The 14,698-nt window shown below is 36.9% G+C and overlaps 1 protein-coding gene across 1 annotated transcript in view; it reads left to right on the plus strand.

The window, feature by feature from the left end:
• ca10a (carbonic anhydrase Xa) overlaps positions 1 to 14,698 on the plus strand; it is a 191,986-nt gene that overhangs the window by 109,579 nt on the left and 67,709 nt on the right. The window lies entirely within an intron of this gene.

A 14,698-nucleotide genomic window follows, 5' to 3' on the forward strand; every position in this document is an offset into this window, starting at 1 on the left:
AATATTGCAGGATGTGCTGTGTTTTCTATCCTCCGTGACCTTTCAGCGGTGCCGCTCGCTGTGTTGAGCACCGTGCCCGAGGGACGGCTGACACGGCTGACACTAGGGGGTAGAAGCTCGCTCTCTCAGGGGCGGCAGTTACTTGTAGATGGAAGTGAGACTTAAAGAAAAAGTCCACATTGAATATATTTCTACTGAAATATTTGTGTGAAGTTTTAGTGCTTCTGGGGCTAATCTGTTGGTTGGATATGCATTTTCACTAATCCTGTAAGAATTTAGCGAAACATTGCTAGACACTGTTACAATGGTGCTAAAATTTTGCTGTTTGCTCCTAAAAACAAAAGAGCAACAGCTTCTTTTTTTAGGATCGTCATTTTAAAGAGAATCCCAGAGTAGAAGTAGTGGAGACGTTGGCGCAAACGATGGACTCAAACTCCCAGAATGCAAAGCAGCTATACAGTTACGCTGACCTAAGGCAAAGGCCTGAGAGAGATGACAAGCGCGATGGTGTTATTAGCGTGAAAGTTGAAGCTTTTGAAGCTGTTCTGTTTGAGCGGAGTGTGCAGCTGACTAAAGCATTAAAGCGCCGCTGCATCGCTCGCTTTAGGTAGACATGAAGCAAAGGCTACATCCGAGTGCATTACTATCAGCATGGCATTGTGGGTAATGTAGGAAACCATTAATCAAAGTTAAAATAGAGAAATGTCAAATAGAAAAAAAAGAAAACTTGACAAGTAATAAATCATGGATGCTGTTGAAGATCACATGTTAAATATTAAGATTAATATGCACATCACTGATGGTGGATTTTTCCTGTAAAGGCCATGATCACTTGAAGCGACTCGTATATTTCCGTTAGAGTGTTTATTGAAGATTTAGCATGGGATTACCACAGGTGGTGGTGTTTATCCGAGGTAACTCTAGAGATATGTTTATTAAAATGGGCCACATGCTCAAGGAGAATGAGGATCGATTTAAGCATCAGGGATGATGAAGGGCAGAGGTCAGATAGGCCGGAACCCTGCTTACAGATGCATCCGATGAGCGCCGCGAGAGGGTCATTACATAAGCCGAGCAGCCGAGATTGTTTCTGCAAAGCTGCGTTTCACTCTATTAGTGCTTCTCATCCGTAGTCCTGACTTCTCCCCTTTCCCTCAGCCCAGATGAATTAAAATGCTTAGGGCTTATTGTGTGTCAGCACAAATGTAATGAAAAATATAGAGCAGGTAATACACGCCAAGACGTTTCTTCATCGGAGATACCTTAGCGAACGCGCTGGTGTAATTTTCCCCCGTCCGCCTCGCTCACCTCGCTTTCTTGCTGCGCTTATGAACGTGCACATATATGGAAGTGTTCATTTATCACACTTATTAAAAAATCCTTGGAAGCGCAGTGTGATGCTCGAGCTCGGCTGAACCGTCTCCCCTGCACTTCAGAGATGATTAAAGGATTGATTCCTTGTTGAGGGATGAGTACTGATGTTATTTTCACTTTATAACAACAGTACAGTTGAATGTGTGAATCTGATTGGTCAGATAGTAGTTCAGGTTTATAATAATTCGCTCATTCTAATACATTGTGGTTTCCATAGTAACAATTACACAGGGACTTGTACTGTGGGTGGAACTAAATTTAAAAAAAAAATCCTGTAAGGAGATGTTAGCATTTGAGGAAGGAGTCTCCAGTGTCAGCGCTTTGTAACAGTCAAGAGATTTTTCCACTACGAGGAAGGCTTCGGGACAGAGGACGCATTTTGTGGTTTCTTGGTAACAAGACAAGCTGCATTTTTATTTTTTTTTTATTATTCCCTTCAACAGAGAGAAGAGAGAGGCTGGTGAGGGAGCGACTGTTTATATCAGGAACTAACTTTGTGGACGTTCCACAATATTAAATGTAACCATAAACGGATAAAAAGTATGATGCGTCGTTCTTTAATAAATAATAGATTGTAGTGGCTGGCAAATTGCTCTGGTGTAAAAGGAATAAAACACTTTGTGTTCACTTAGTCAATAGTAAAATGTCAGTTTTTTTAAAGGGGAAAACTACATAAAGTGACGAATCCATAAAAATTAACCCTTTAAAGTCCTAAATTATTGTTCAGTTATTCCTTCTTAAAGAGTATTATTTAGTAATTATTTAGATATTATAATTAAATATAAATGATTTAATAACTACGTATTCCTTATCAATCATTGACTATTGATTATTTTAACCCTTTAAAGTCCTAGATTATTGTTCAGTTATTTCTTCTTTAACAGTATTATTTAGGAATTTATAATTAAATAGAAATGATTTAATAACAACGTACAGTTAGGAGTTTAGGAGGTTGATTAATGCTCTGTGTCACAGCGCCTAAGAGTTGAAGTGCTCAACACACCTTCTGACATTTTCTTTAATTCAGGCTGAACACCAGTTTTGCATGCTCGTACCCGAACTGCTGCTCGGATTAAACGTGTCTTCTTTCTCTTTAACCGTTCAGCTGTCTCTTTAACATCAAGCAGTTCTTTCCTGCAGTAAATCTCAAGCCTACAGCCGATTCTACTGATTTCTGTTGCTTTTATTGTTTGATATAATTAAAACCAACCTCGCCTCGACATTCAATCACCCTTTATTGCACTGGGCCTTGGCTGTACAAAACGATCCTCAAAGGAATCATGAGAAGATTGAATAGGTCGCAAGCTCTAGCTGAGCTATTTCCCCTAATGTGCACGAGCCTTGAAGGCTCTCCGCAAGATTAATATGACTTCAGTCTTTCTGGAACAGTGACATTTATTCTCCCCAAAGTTTCTCTTGTTCGGCATCACCTCTTCATTTCCCAACATACCTGTCTCGCTTTCTCTCTCTCTCTCTCCCTCTCTCTCTCTCTATCTGTCTCTGTCTGTCTGTCTCTCTGTCTTCCTCATCCAAAGCTCTAACCTCATCTTTCTCTCATTCTCTGCTTCTTACTTCCCCCAGCCTTGGCAAGCTCCAACCCAACCCTCCTTCACCAAAAAAAAAAAATCCTGGCTTTCACAAACACGCTACACTGCAATCTGTCATTTCTGTCACAGTCTCGTTCATTATACATCGCATCTTGAAAAAAGGCGGAGAGGAATATACGCTCAGGATTTGAACGAAAGTATACGGGGCGCTCTATCACATGCCATAAGACAGAATCAGTGACTTCATATTGAATAAATATATTCAGCTGAAAAGAACAGATTCGGACCATGTCCACCGGCACATCGTAACTCCAAAATGAATTCCCGCATGTACAAACAGCTGGTTTGATTCTCGGGGAGAATCTAAAGTATAGTCGAGTGCAAAAGTTTATATCCCCTGATTTAAAAATGAAGAAGGCAAAGAAATCTAACTTCTAGCTAGCAGGTCAATAAATTATTTTTATTATTATTATTATTATTATTATTATTATTATTATTATTATTAATTTTAGAATACAGTGATTTTTAAATGTAAACATTGCACACAATGATTTTTACAAACAATTATTACTATTTTCCAATAGTTTTTCTATATATTATTATATAATAATATGTATTATTATTATTTTCTAATATTCTCTATATATTTTTCTATTATTTATTTATGTTTTTTTCCCTTTGAGAGATACAAATAAAGTCATAAGTGAGAAAATTATTGACACTCTTCAATATTATTTGAAATAAAAATAAACTAAATTGTAAGCCTTCAGAAATACAGTAAAATGCTTTAAATTGTAATTGAAACCAGTATTTTGGAGGAAAAAGCACAAATATTTAACAAATGGGGTTATGGGGGAAAAATGATAATATGTATAATAAAATGAAAAAAAAAAAAATATATATATATATATATATATATATATATATATATATATACACGCACTAAAATACATGAAAATAATAAAACAATACCATTTCAGAATTTCAGAGTTTATAAATATCACTTGTTGCATGTCTTATACATTGAATTTATTCTGGTTTTCTTATTTTCATGAGGGGTGCCAATAATTCTGGAGATGTTTACGTGAGTGTCAGAATGGTTTATGAATGAGATTATGGGTTTATAGGAGATTATTCCTGATGGTATGTCCTGAAGACAGAGTGAAGTCAGTGTCCTCTGTGGACTACAGGTTGTTTTGGTTACTAGTCGAGGACCAGCTCCTTTCTTCCTGCATCGCTAAAATCCTGCAAATTTTCTTTCCAAACTGAATTTCCATGCTGTTTTACAGTGGGTTTTTTTTCTCTCTGCCTGCTGACACCTGAACCACGTCGAGCCTGAATGGAGACGCATGAGATGTTTCACACTTCCTCGTCAATTGAGTGTTTCAGACTGCTAAGAAAAAAAAAACAAACAGCCAAACTCTATTATCCGAGCTCTGCCGTTCTGTACGGCTGCCTTTCTCTCTAACGTCTTAAGCACGTCTCGCTCTCAGGTGTGTGCTGCACTGTGGAGACGCTCATCAACATACCGTGGATACGCATCAAAACTTAGGGAATGCATGAGAAATAAACGAGTGCAAGTGTATGTTTAAATGTGATTTTTTTTTTCCAGAGCATTTTCAGGAGTTTTCTGTTAGTCTAAAACACTTTACTTAAATATTATTACATTTAATTATACTAATAGTACTATATTAGAATGTTATAACAGGTTGTTCTGGCAGTGACGAAAGCAGACGTCGTGACAATTGACGAATAGAACGAGGCTTTATAAATGTAGGTTTATATCCGTTGTCCTAAAAAACGTATGTAGGTCATACTGTACGTAGCCGTATATACATCCTTCCTTTAAATGAAGTCTTTTGTTCAGGCGCTTGTAATGCCAGCTAAACGTTCTTTCATATCCATTTCAGTCTCATTCTTAACACCTTGTTTCTTTTCTAAAGACTCCCAGGAGAAGAAAACAAGCAGGCGTGTGCTGAGTCCAGAAAAACCTCATGTGCATTGTTAGGATGGCCAAATCCCCAGGCGCTGGATTAGCCGTGCGCTCCAGCTGACTTTGGAACAGAAGACATAAGCCGCACTTTCGCTAATCTCCCTCAGCGAGGTCAGAGGCGAGCTCTTCGGAGTCAGTGAGCCAACCATGTTTGGACACCTCCGAGGGTTATTAATTCTCTTTTTGCCACAAGGTGCTCTGTTAAGAATCGATTGCACAGAGAAATTGACAGTGAAAGCCTCCCCTTTCTCACACCCCGTCTCTCCTGGCTGAGCTCAGCCTCTCATTTCCGTCCAGCCGGTAATTGTGAGACTTGTGTTCTCCGATTCTTCCTGACCGGAATCGCTGTTTCTTCAGCATTGTGCTGGAATTCTGTTTGTCTCTCTTGGTTCTTTTCAATGCACCGTTTCAATGTTTGTGACAGAATTACAGACGTTCTATTTGCAACCCCCTCCTTTTTTTTCTTCCTCCGGAGGTTTATAAGTGGTCAAGGTGAGATGTACCAGACATACACTTCCTCTCTCCTTCATTGATCTCACAGTGGAAAAGCAGAGAGCGTGCAAGCAGAGCGGCACGTGGCAGCGCCGACAGGAACACACTCGAAACCCACCAGAAATCCTTCAACTTCCTGTTCAGCCTTTGTAGTGAGTGCTTTCAGAGTGTTCTTAGAATATCTGTGCAAACCGAGCGCTCGGGAAATCGTACATAAACACACAGACATGCATGTCTTCAAACAAATGATGCAGATGTGGGCCAAGAAAGCAAGCGAGGTAGTAAAGTAGGACATGAAGTTTGCTTCGAAGCGTAGCTAAGCAAAGCCCAGATGTCACAAGCAAAAAGTCCTTCACCTCTTCTAGACAGAGACAGAGAGAGAAACTGCCAGAGGCCACAGTGTGTGTGTGTGTGTGTGTGTGTGTGCTTTGATCTTCTCTTCCTCCATACTTTACTCTTACAATAATCATGTTTGGTGATTTTTATTTCTTTCATGTGTTTGGCTCTGTATGAGGCAGTTTTAGGAGAGTTTTAATTTTGTCTAAAAGGTAAGTTCTAAAGTGAAAAGTGAAAATAAATAAATAAATAAATAAATAAATAAAAATAATAATAATAATAATAATAATAATAACTCAAAGAATGAGAATGTAAATATTAATATAATAACACTTATCAAAAAATGAATTAAAATTAAATCAATTAAAATATTATTTTAATATTCAAACAGTATGAAAGATGCAAAGATAGATAGATAGATAGATAGATAGATAGATAGATAGATGAATACTTGGTCTATAGAAAACAAAAGTCTGCTTCACTGCCGTCTCCTTTCATCTTTAGGGACTTTAGGGAAGTTTATATATTTATTATTTATTATGCTGTGTAATTCTTAATTCTGATTGGTCAGAAGTTGTTGATTAATTTTCTAAAACAGCCGCTCTGACAGTAGTGCAGCTAAAATTCACAGGTTTATACTGATGCACTCATTTTAACGCATTATCGTTTCTATAGTAACGACTTAAACAGGAACTTGTGTGAAAAATTTATTAAAAATGTGTGTAATGGTTCATGTGGTAACGTTTTCTGTAAGGAGATGTTTATTTAACATTATGGAAGGAGTCTCCAGTGTGAGTGCTTTGTATCAGTCAGAGGTAAAGCTGTAACATTACATTTTCCGACATCTTCAGGACAGAGGAGTCTACGCTTTTTGTTCTTTCTTGGTAACATAATAAGCTGTATTTTTATTTTTTTTGTCTTATTCAAGGGAGAGAAAAAAGCGATAGTGATACCAGGATCTAGTTTGATGGCCATTCCACAGTATTTACTATATAGAGATAATAATAATAATAATAATAATAATAGTAAAAATATTATGTTTTTGGCAAATTGCTGTGGTAATTGCTAGTGAAGAGAACCGTGTAGGATTAAGTTAATGCATAAAATATTCAGAGCACTAAAAAAAAAGCATGGTCATGTCCCATTACCTAGCAACACACACCTCATACACTGCTGCGTTTGGAGCCTGGTTATGAGTACAGTGTGTGTATGAGCTGCATTAGTGATCAGAGGTGTCCATGACCTTGATGTCAAACACAAGAGCAGCTCCTCTTACCTGTAACATAACGTTATCAAATAATGTCTGCGGTTGAAATATAAATAATAGATTTGTGCTTCTTCTGCTCCTCTTATCGGCTAAGTATACAATTCATCTCCCTCGCAGTGCATCAAACAATCTCTGAAACAGGAGAGCACGTGAGCGGCCGCGGCCAGCGCCCGAGGCTTTCCTGTCTATTGTTTGCTATTTATCACTGCTTGTAAGTGCTGTTTCTCACCGTGTCTCTCCGTCTGTCTCATCTTCCTCATCTCCCACACAAAAGCGTAATGTAAACCTTTCACATTTCTCCGTGTACATACTGCAGCATGATGAATTGCAGCAATATGAGCTGCAAAGTGCATCCGCTGCGCTCCTTAAAAGCTTTCATCTTAGACTCGGTGTAAGTGCATGTGCAATAATCGAGCCGAGCATGGAAACCTGTTTAGTTTAACTCCAGCATGTAGCTGTCGCAAACTGAAACAGAAGAAAATGTCAATAAATAAAATAAAAAAGGGACTTTAAACAAAAAATTTTTAAGTTTGAATTTATTTCATAGCAAATGGGCTCATGGAATTAACTCTAAATAACATTTTGAAATGATATTTTGAAAATATATTGGATCATCAAATATAGATAGAGTACAGTGACTTTTTTTTTTGTTCTACTGACTCCATAAGGCCACTTTTAATTAAAAACACAATCACAATAACTAACTAACTAAAGAAAGAAAGAAAGAATAAAAAAGTCAATAAATAACCATTTACTAAAATGCTGAAATATGCCTTCTGTTTTTTTCATAATATAATATAATATAATATAATATAATATAATATACATTTTAAATAATATGTATGCATTTTAAATATATATTATTTTCATGGAGAATTTTTTTTTTTTGTAAAATTGCAGTATGTGATTTTTTTTTGTTTAATTATTTTTTAAATATATAAATTAGATTAAAATATATAGAGATATTAGATCTAAAATATACATTCAAAGTATATTTTAAAAATGTATCATATTTTTCTGGGGAGATTTTGTTTTTCATGTGAAGTTGCAGTATTTGATGTTTTTGTTCTTATTAGATCTTTTTCAATTAAGCTGCAGTAGCAGTGAAACGCAATGTCGTGATCTGTATCTCTCTGTTTAGTGCTCAAAAGTTGAAACGGGAAGTGGGCGTGGCCTATACCAGAACTTCACGGGACACGCTATCAGAATCAACCACAAAGAGCTTCTGAGAGTCTAAATGGTTTTCTTTAAGCCGCGTTTCATTATAATGATCGCATGATTTTAATAGTGATGGAGACCGTTCATTAAAGAACAGCTAAACCTGTGCACCGAATGTAGAAGTAAACGAATGAAATGAATCTTTTTGGAGAGCCCCACAGAGATATGCGGCTCTGAGCACAGTGTGTGATCTGCGTGAGCTGCGTGAGTGACGGCTTCCATAAATTAAAGCATGTTTCTTTTGTTTGTACAGAAATATGGTAGAAATCTGGTTTTATTATGGCGTTCAGTAAGGCAGTGTTTAGGTCAGGCTACTGGAGAAAAAACTGATAAAAAAAAAGAATAGTGTATTCTTGATTAGCATAATGTGATTAGGATAATGTTAATGATATTTTAGGTCCCGTAAGCAGGGTTAGCAGGTTCTGTATATAATGTGTGGATATATTGTATATGCACTTTATGGCCAAAAGTTTGTGGACACCTGAGCATCACATTCATATGTGTTTGTTGAACATTTCATTCCAGATTTAATCCCTCTTTGCTGTTATAATGAGCTCCACTCTTCCGGGAAGGCTCTCAACTAGATTTTGGGGCGTGGCTGTGGAGATTTATGTCCATTCGGCATTAGCGAGCACCAGTGAAAGGAAATTGTGATGCTATATCATACAAAGACATTCTATACAATTGTGTATAGAATGAATAGTGAGCATTTAGCTTGATGAAATGAAAGCTATATCTTCGTGTCTGTGTTTGTGTTTACAGAGCTTTTATGACGATGACCCAGAATAAGTTGACTATTAAAAAGAACAGCTGAACATCAGTTCACAAATAAAATAATATTAGTAACACTTTACAATAAGGGGTCATTTGTTAACTTTAGTTAATGTGTTAACTAACATGAACAAACAATGAACATTTATCACAGTATTTATTAATCTTTGTTAACGTTAGTTAAAACGTTCGTTAACGTTAAAATACAGTTGTTCATTGTTAGTTCATGTTAGTTCACAGTGCATTAACTAATGTTAACAAACACGTTTGATTTTAATAATGCATTAGTAAATGTTGAAAATAGTATTAAATAAGATTAATAAATGCTGTAGAAGTATTGTTCATTCTTTGTTCATGTTAATTAATGAAACCTTATTGTAAAGTGTTTCCAAAATATTGTTCATATATATATATATATATATATATATATATATATATAGAGAGAGGTTTTTGAGTTGTACTTTTGGTGGGAATTTGGGTGAAACCTGGCAAACCTCCCTACAAGCTCCTGCACGTTGTTATTTAAAGTTCCACATGAAAGTCCAAACCTCATGCATGTGTGACTTTTCTGTTTCGTCCTATGGGATCCTGATGCACACACCTATTCTAAAGCTTTTGGCAAGCTTTCTAAAAAAAAAAAATAAAAAAATTGCCTTTTGTTCTTATCTGTATTCATATTCAAATTAGGATGCATTATCTGTTGACTCCACATAATGAATTCACATTTGGTTACATCCCTAATCTGCAGTACGATTTTATTTTTTTAGATTCAGACATTACAGAAGTAGGATAATGGAGTCGGTAAAGAGAAAAACAAAAGTTGTTCTCGTGTTCTTGTGAATCACAGCTGTATATTGCTCTGGAAAGTGTAAATTAATAATTGAATCAGAGCTATCAGGGTGGATTTGGTGTGAGTTTTTATCTTGTTATATCACAACCTCAGGCTTTACTCGAACACTTCCTGAATGTTCATTGACATTTTTCTCACAAATAACAGATTATTTTGCATGAGCTTAATATAACTGTGATTGGTTTTTCCAAAACACTTTAACAGATTTCTGCCTAAAAATGGTCCCTAAAAGTTATGTACCACAGCTTTAAATTCACTAAAAGTGAACTTTACCATCTCATTGTACACCTGCGCACACACACACACACACATTGTGTATTTTATAGTAGTGGGCACATCAGAGCAATTTCCCTGCGACAGGACTTTCTCATTTGATCTCTGTTGTATCAGTAATCACCTCAGTCTGACACAGAATGAAAGTAAAGTGACATTTTTGTCTACTAAAGCCATTTTTTGGGATGAGCGTTGGACTTGCAGTCGTCTGGCTGCAGTATTAGGAAAAGTCTATTGTTTAGTCTCAAATAGTCTGAGAGATAGAAAGCAACTTCACAAAGCACAAATATCTATCATCTCAATGCTCTGTGAGAGTTTTAAAACGGCTATATGCTAAAATCTTTGAACAGAAATTGTAAGCTGTAGATGCTTTTTCACTACTCTGTGAAATGTCATGTATAATATATATATATATATATATATATATATATATATATATTAGGTGACAATTAACTTTATGCCACAGCACTGTTGAATTCTCAATGCTGATTGGTCAGAACTTGTTGATTAATGTTCTATAACAGCAGCTACAAGGCAAATCACAGGTTTATACGAATGCGCTTGTTCAAATACGTCGGCGTTACTATAGTAACCGACACGTATGGAAGACGTGCCAGTAAAAACATTTAATCATTGATACAGTGAGGTTTTCTCTAAGGAGACGTTTAGTTAACATTTACAGAAGGAGTCTCCAGTTTCAGAAATTTGTAACAGTAAAGCTGTAAGTTGAAGTTTTTTCTTCCCTGGGAAAGTCTTCATGACTTTGCAGTTTGTGGTTTATCAACTTTACGAGAGAGAGAAAAAAACAGGAGCTGGTTTATAGCTGCTCTAGTGTAAGTGATAACGGAAACTTCCTGGATGTTCCACAATATAACTATAAACAGATAAAAAGTATGATTTGCTGTTCTTTAGGTGTATATATAATTGATGGCAAAGTCATGTGATATAAGAGGAATAAAACCCTTCATGTGCTGTTATTAAAAAAATAATAAACACTTTGTTTTATTTCTTAGTGCTGCCAAGCTAGCTGAGATTAATCTAATTATTATATTGTGTAAAGTTTGCTAGCAAGCTAGATCCTAGAGACACATTCAAACATTCCATGCTATTAAAAAGGGTTATTCATTCTGCTAGAAGCCGGATAAACTTGGCTAACTATAACATAACATCATGTGGTTAACATTTAGTAGCTCAGTTCATGAGATTGGTATCTACTATGCAAAGATGGAGATAATTAGTGAATTATTATGAGCTGCTCTATTATATATATTTTAAAAGAATCATAAGACAATTGTAGAAAAAAATATTCCTTTGAAATCAAGTATGTAGAGTCAATTTTCCTCTTTAAAAAAAAAAAACTCCCACTGGCGTATCTGACATGAAGACGTTTCATCCAGTTTGCAGGATGTCAGCTTGCGGCTGATGAGCTTGTCATTATGGTAATGATGATGCAGATTAGATATTGGCAGCTCTTGTGCTTACAGAAGCAATAAAGATTTTAGCACGATTACACTTAGCATGAATATACTTAGCAAATTAACATCAAATCTGTAATTAAAAGACTCATCATCAGCTGTAAGAGAGCTTTCCAAATACCTAAATACTTTGTTTGTTCAGGAGAAAAATCTCAGTTTGATTCATCCGTTGTTCAGATATTTGTGAGGCAGCTTGGGAAAAACTTTCATATTTTCTATTATATATACTGTAGCTCTAAAAAGTTCCCTGAGTTCTCTTTTCACATTCATCTCAACTACAAGTTCTATCATTTTAAATTCTGGTGAACAAGGAGAAATTTGTATTTAAAGATTTCATTCCAGTTCCACTGAAAGACGTTGCAACTACCACTACATTTATAACCTCATCTACTCATGGAAGAACAACATTTCAGACAAATTGTAAAGAATTATAAGTCTATGATATGAAATACGTTCTCACTTTGATGATCAGTCTCTGCGTCACCAGCTGAAGTAAAAGTCACTCCCGGTGTTTAAACACGAGCCTCATCGTCGTCTCTTCACTCCACTGATCTCAGTTCACTCTAACATGGGTGTGGAAATAATCACTGATTCGTTCATTCACTTCTGTTCTGTTGGCTATTAAAGTCTTTTCTTTAGGGCATTAAAACAATTAAAAACTTTGCACACTGTCATTTATACTGTATCTAATTGCTCTTCTTTGTTTTGATGATGATATGATGGTGCAGAAAGAAGACTGTAGGCATTTTGACAGCCGGTATCTGATTACAAACTGAATTGTTTAGGATTACGTCCATTTCACTACATCAGGTAGCTTTCCAACAGTTTGTAAAAGTGTCACATTCGGTGTGTGAGGAAGTCAGGAAATCGTACTTAGCTAGTAAGGTTTTAGACGTCTTTAGGCAAACTGACTGTTTTTAGCACCGCCTAAACTGGCTCCTTACTAATGGTGGAATGCAATGACACTAGTTGTTTAGCGCTCGTACTATTTGTGTCTATATCTGTACTCAGAAATATGCCAAAAGTGGGCGTGGTCTAAACTGGATTTTTTTATTTTTCTTTCCCAGTTTCTCAACCTCAGCTACATCACTCAAGCTCATAATTGGTCTGTGCTGTTTTTAAATCCTGTTTGCTCAGTTATTATTTTAGTTTGTACCTGCCTGTGATGTTTTCTAACAAATTTAGTTGGCTCTAATTCCCAAAATATGATCAAACAAGTAGCCTAATTTAAGCCACCCTGACCCTGACCAGGTAGTTACTAAGGAGGAGTGAATGAATGCTGTAAATGCATCGTGCAGCACCTTTAAGGTAATGAAGGTTCTCTTTCTTTGTCCCACAAGCTTCATATCTAACAGCTCACTTAATCCCAGTTGAAAGTAAAGTAAAACACCCCCCGACTGTTGCGTTCTGCAGGACCCCTTTCCTGATGCACACCTCTAGTCTCAGCCACAGTCTTCTCCGCTTTCTGGCTAGTTTTCTAGATTTGTTTACATTCTGTATTCAGTGTATCCATATTTGGTTTCATCCCTAGTCTACACAACATGCACATAGACTTGGTGCAAGGTTATAAATTTAGCCTTATTACAACATTTTTGTTAAAAAAAAAATTGTGTTTTTCTTAAATTGAGGTGTCTATTATTTGAAGAAGAGGCCAGTTTTGGTCAAAATAGTTGCCTGTTTGCTAGATTTCAGACACAACAGTATATGTAGGATGGGTTTTCCATACAAATATTCAGAGAGAAACATGGCATCTGGGAATCATCTGGTGATATTTGTTCATTTCAGGCCAAATCAGTAGGTTCCAAACAATGGATTATGAACAAACAATGGAAAAGAATCTGTAAAAATGAGGAGTTTGTGGAAGTGGGAGTGGCCGAGAGTCAGTTGCAGGCAGGTTGAACTGGCAGGAAACACAATGAATCTCACCTGTGTCTTATTACTGCTAGCCTACTTATGTTATTTAGCCGAGTAGGGAGGCTTCCATGGTAGAGTCTGAGTCCTCCTTCCTGGATTTCGGCCCCGCTGTAGAAGCCGGTGTGTATGTGTGCAGAGGAAGACTACGGACACAGGTGGAATTTCAGCAGAGACCCGGTTAATTTTTATTTGACCAAAAGAAATGCCACCCAGAAGGCGCCATCACCAGCTTGTGACTTTCATCTCGTTCAAGTTCAAGATTCAAGACCATGCTCGGTGCGTGTGTGTGAGTGTTTGCATGTGGTACAATCTCCGCCAGACACTTTCTCGCTCTCTCTGCCTCACGGCAGTCACGGATAGTGCAAAGAAACACACAAAAGTAGGCTGGCGGTAGTAAGACACAGGTGAGAATCATCACCCATTATCTGCCAGTTCTGTAGCTGACACTCGACCACTCCAGGTTCCAAATGGGTTTATGGCCTGATTGTCTTAACAGGCATTGCGCAGACTATTACTGCTAGTGAAGAGGATTAACACCTGGCACTAAACAGATTATCCTACTACCAACCACAGAGATCATTATCCATGTTAACTAAAATACCTATTACTCATGGCATGTGTAAGTCTGAACCTTCAGCTGATAGTGGAATGAGTATACGCCTTGAAAGGAGCAAGAAAAAAAAAACTCATTTCGGTCTCCTGTGTGAGAGGAGAAGAGCCGAGGAGGAGATTGTGATTGCAGAATGGATAGTAATTAATGAGGCAAGCGAACTCTCCAACCTCACAGATAATGGAGCCGATCCAGCTGCACTGCAAGCAAACCTACGCACAGGCTTTGTCTCTGGCCTTCAGTCCAAGGACGCAAGCATCAAGCACATCCTGTCAGCCTCGCTCAAAAGAATGTGCTGGAATAAAAAAATAAATAAATGCATTTAAAAAAAAAACATGTGAGGCTTTCACGGCATGAGTCATTTTATTAAGGATCCTTTTTTCCCTTTAATATTGCAGTTTTAGCGTGAAGCCGATCTCAGCATGCTCCAGACTGTAGCTTTGATACACAATATGGCATTAATGCCATCTTCATAGCAGAATCTTGACCTCAGTCTGTGGGCGAGCCATGGTATGAGGTAGCCAGACTTTGATGCATGGCAGTGCTTAAAGAGAATATTGATTCGGATTGTATTATTC

The sequence above is a fragment of the Pangasianodon hypophthalmus genome, chromosome 12 (assembly GCF_027358585.1).
Source record: "Pangasianodon hypophthalmus isolate fPanHyp1 chromosome 12, fPanHyp1.pri, whole genome shotgun sequence".
In the NCBI taxonomy this organism is placed as follows: domain Eukaryota; kingdom Metazoa; phylum Chordata; class Actinopteri; order Siluriformes; family Pangasiidae; genus Pangasianodon; species Pangasianodon hypophthalmus.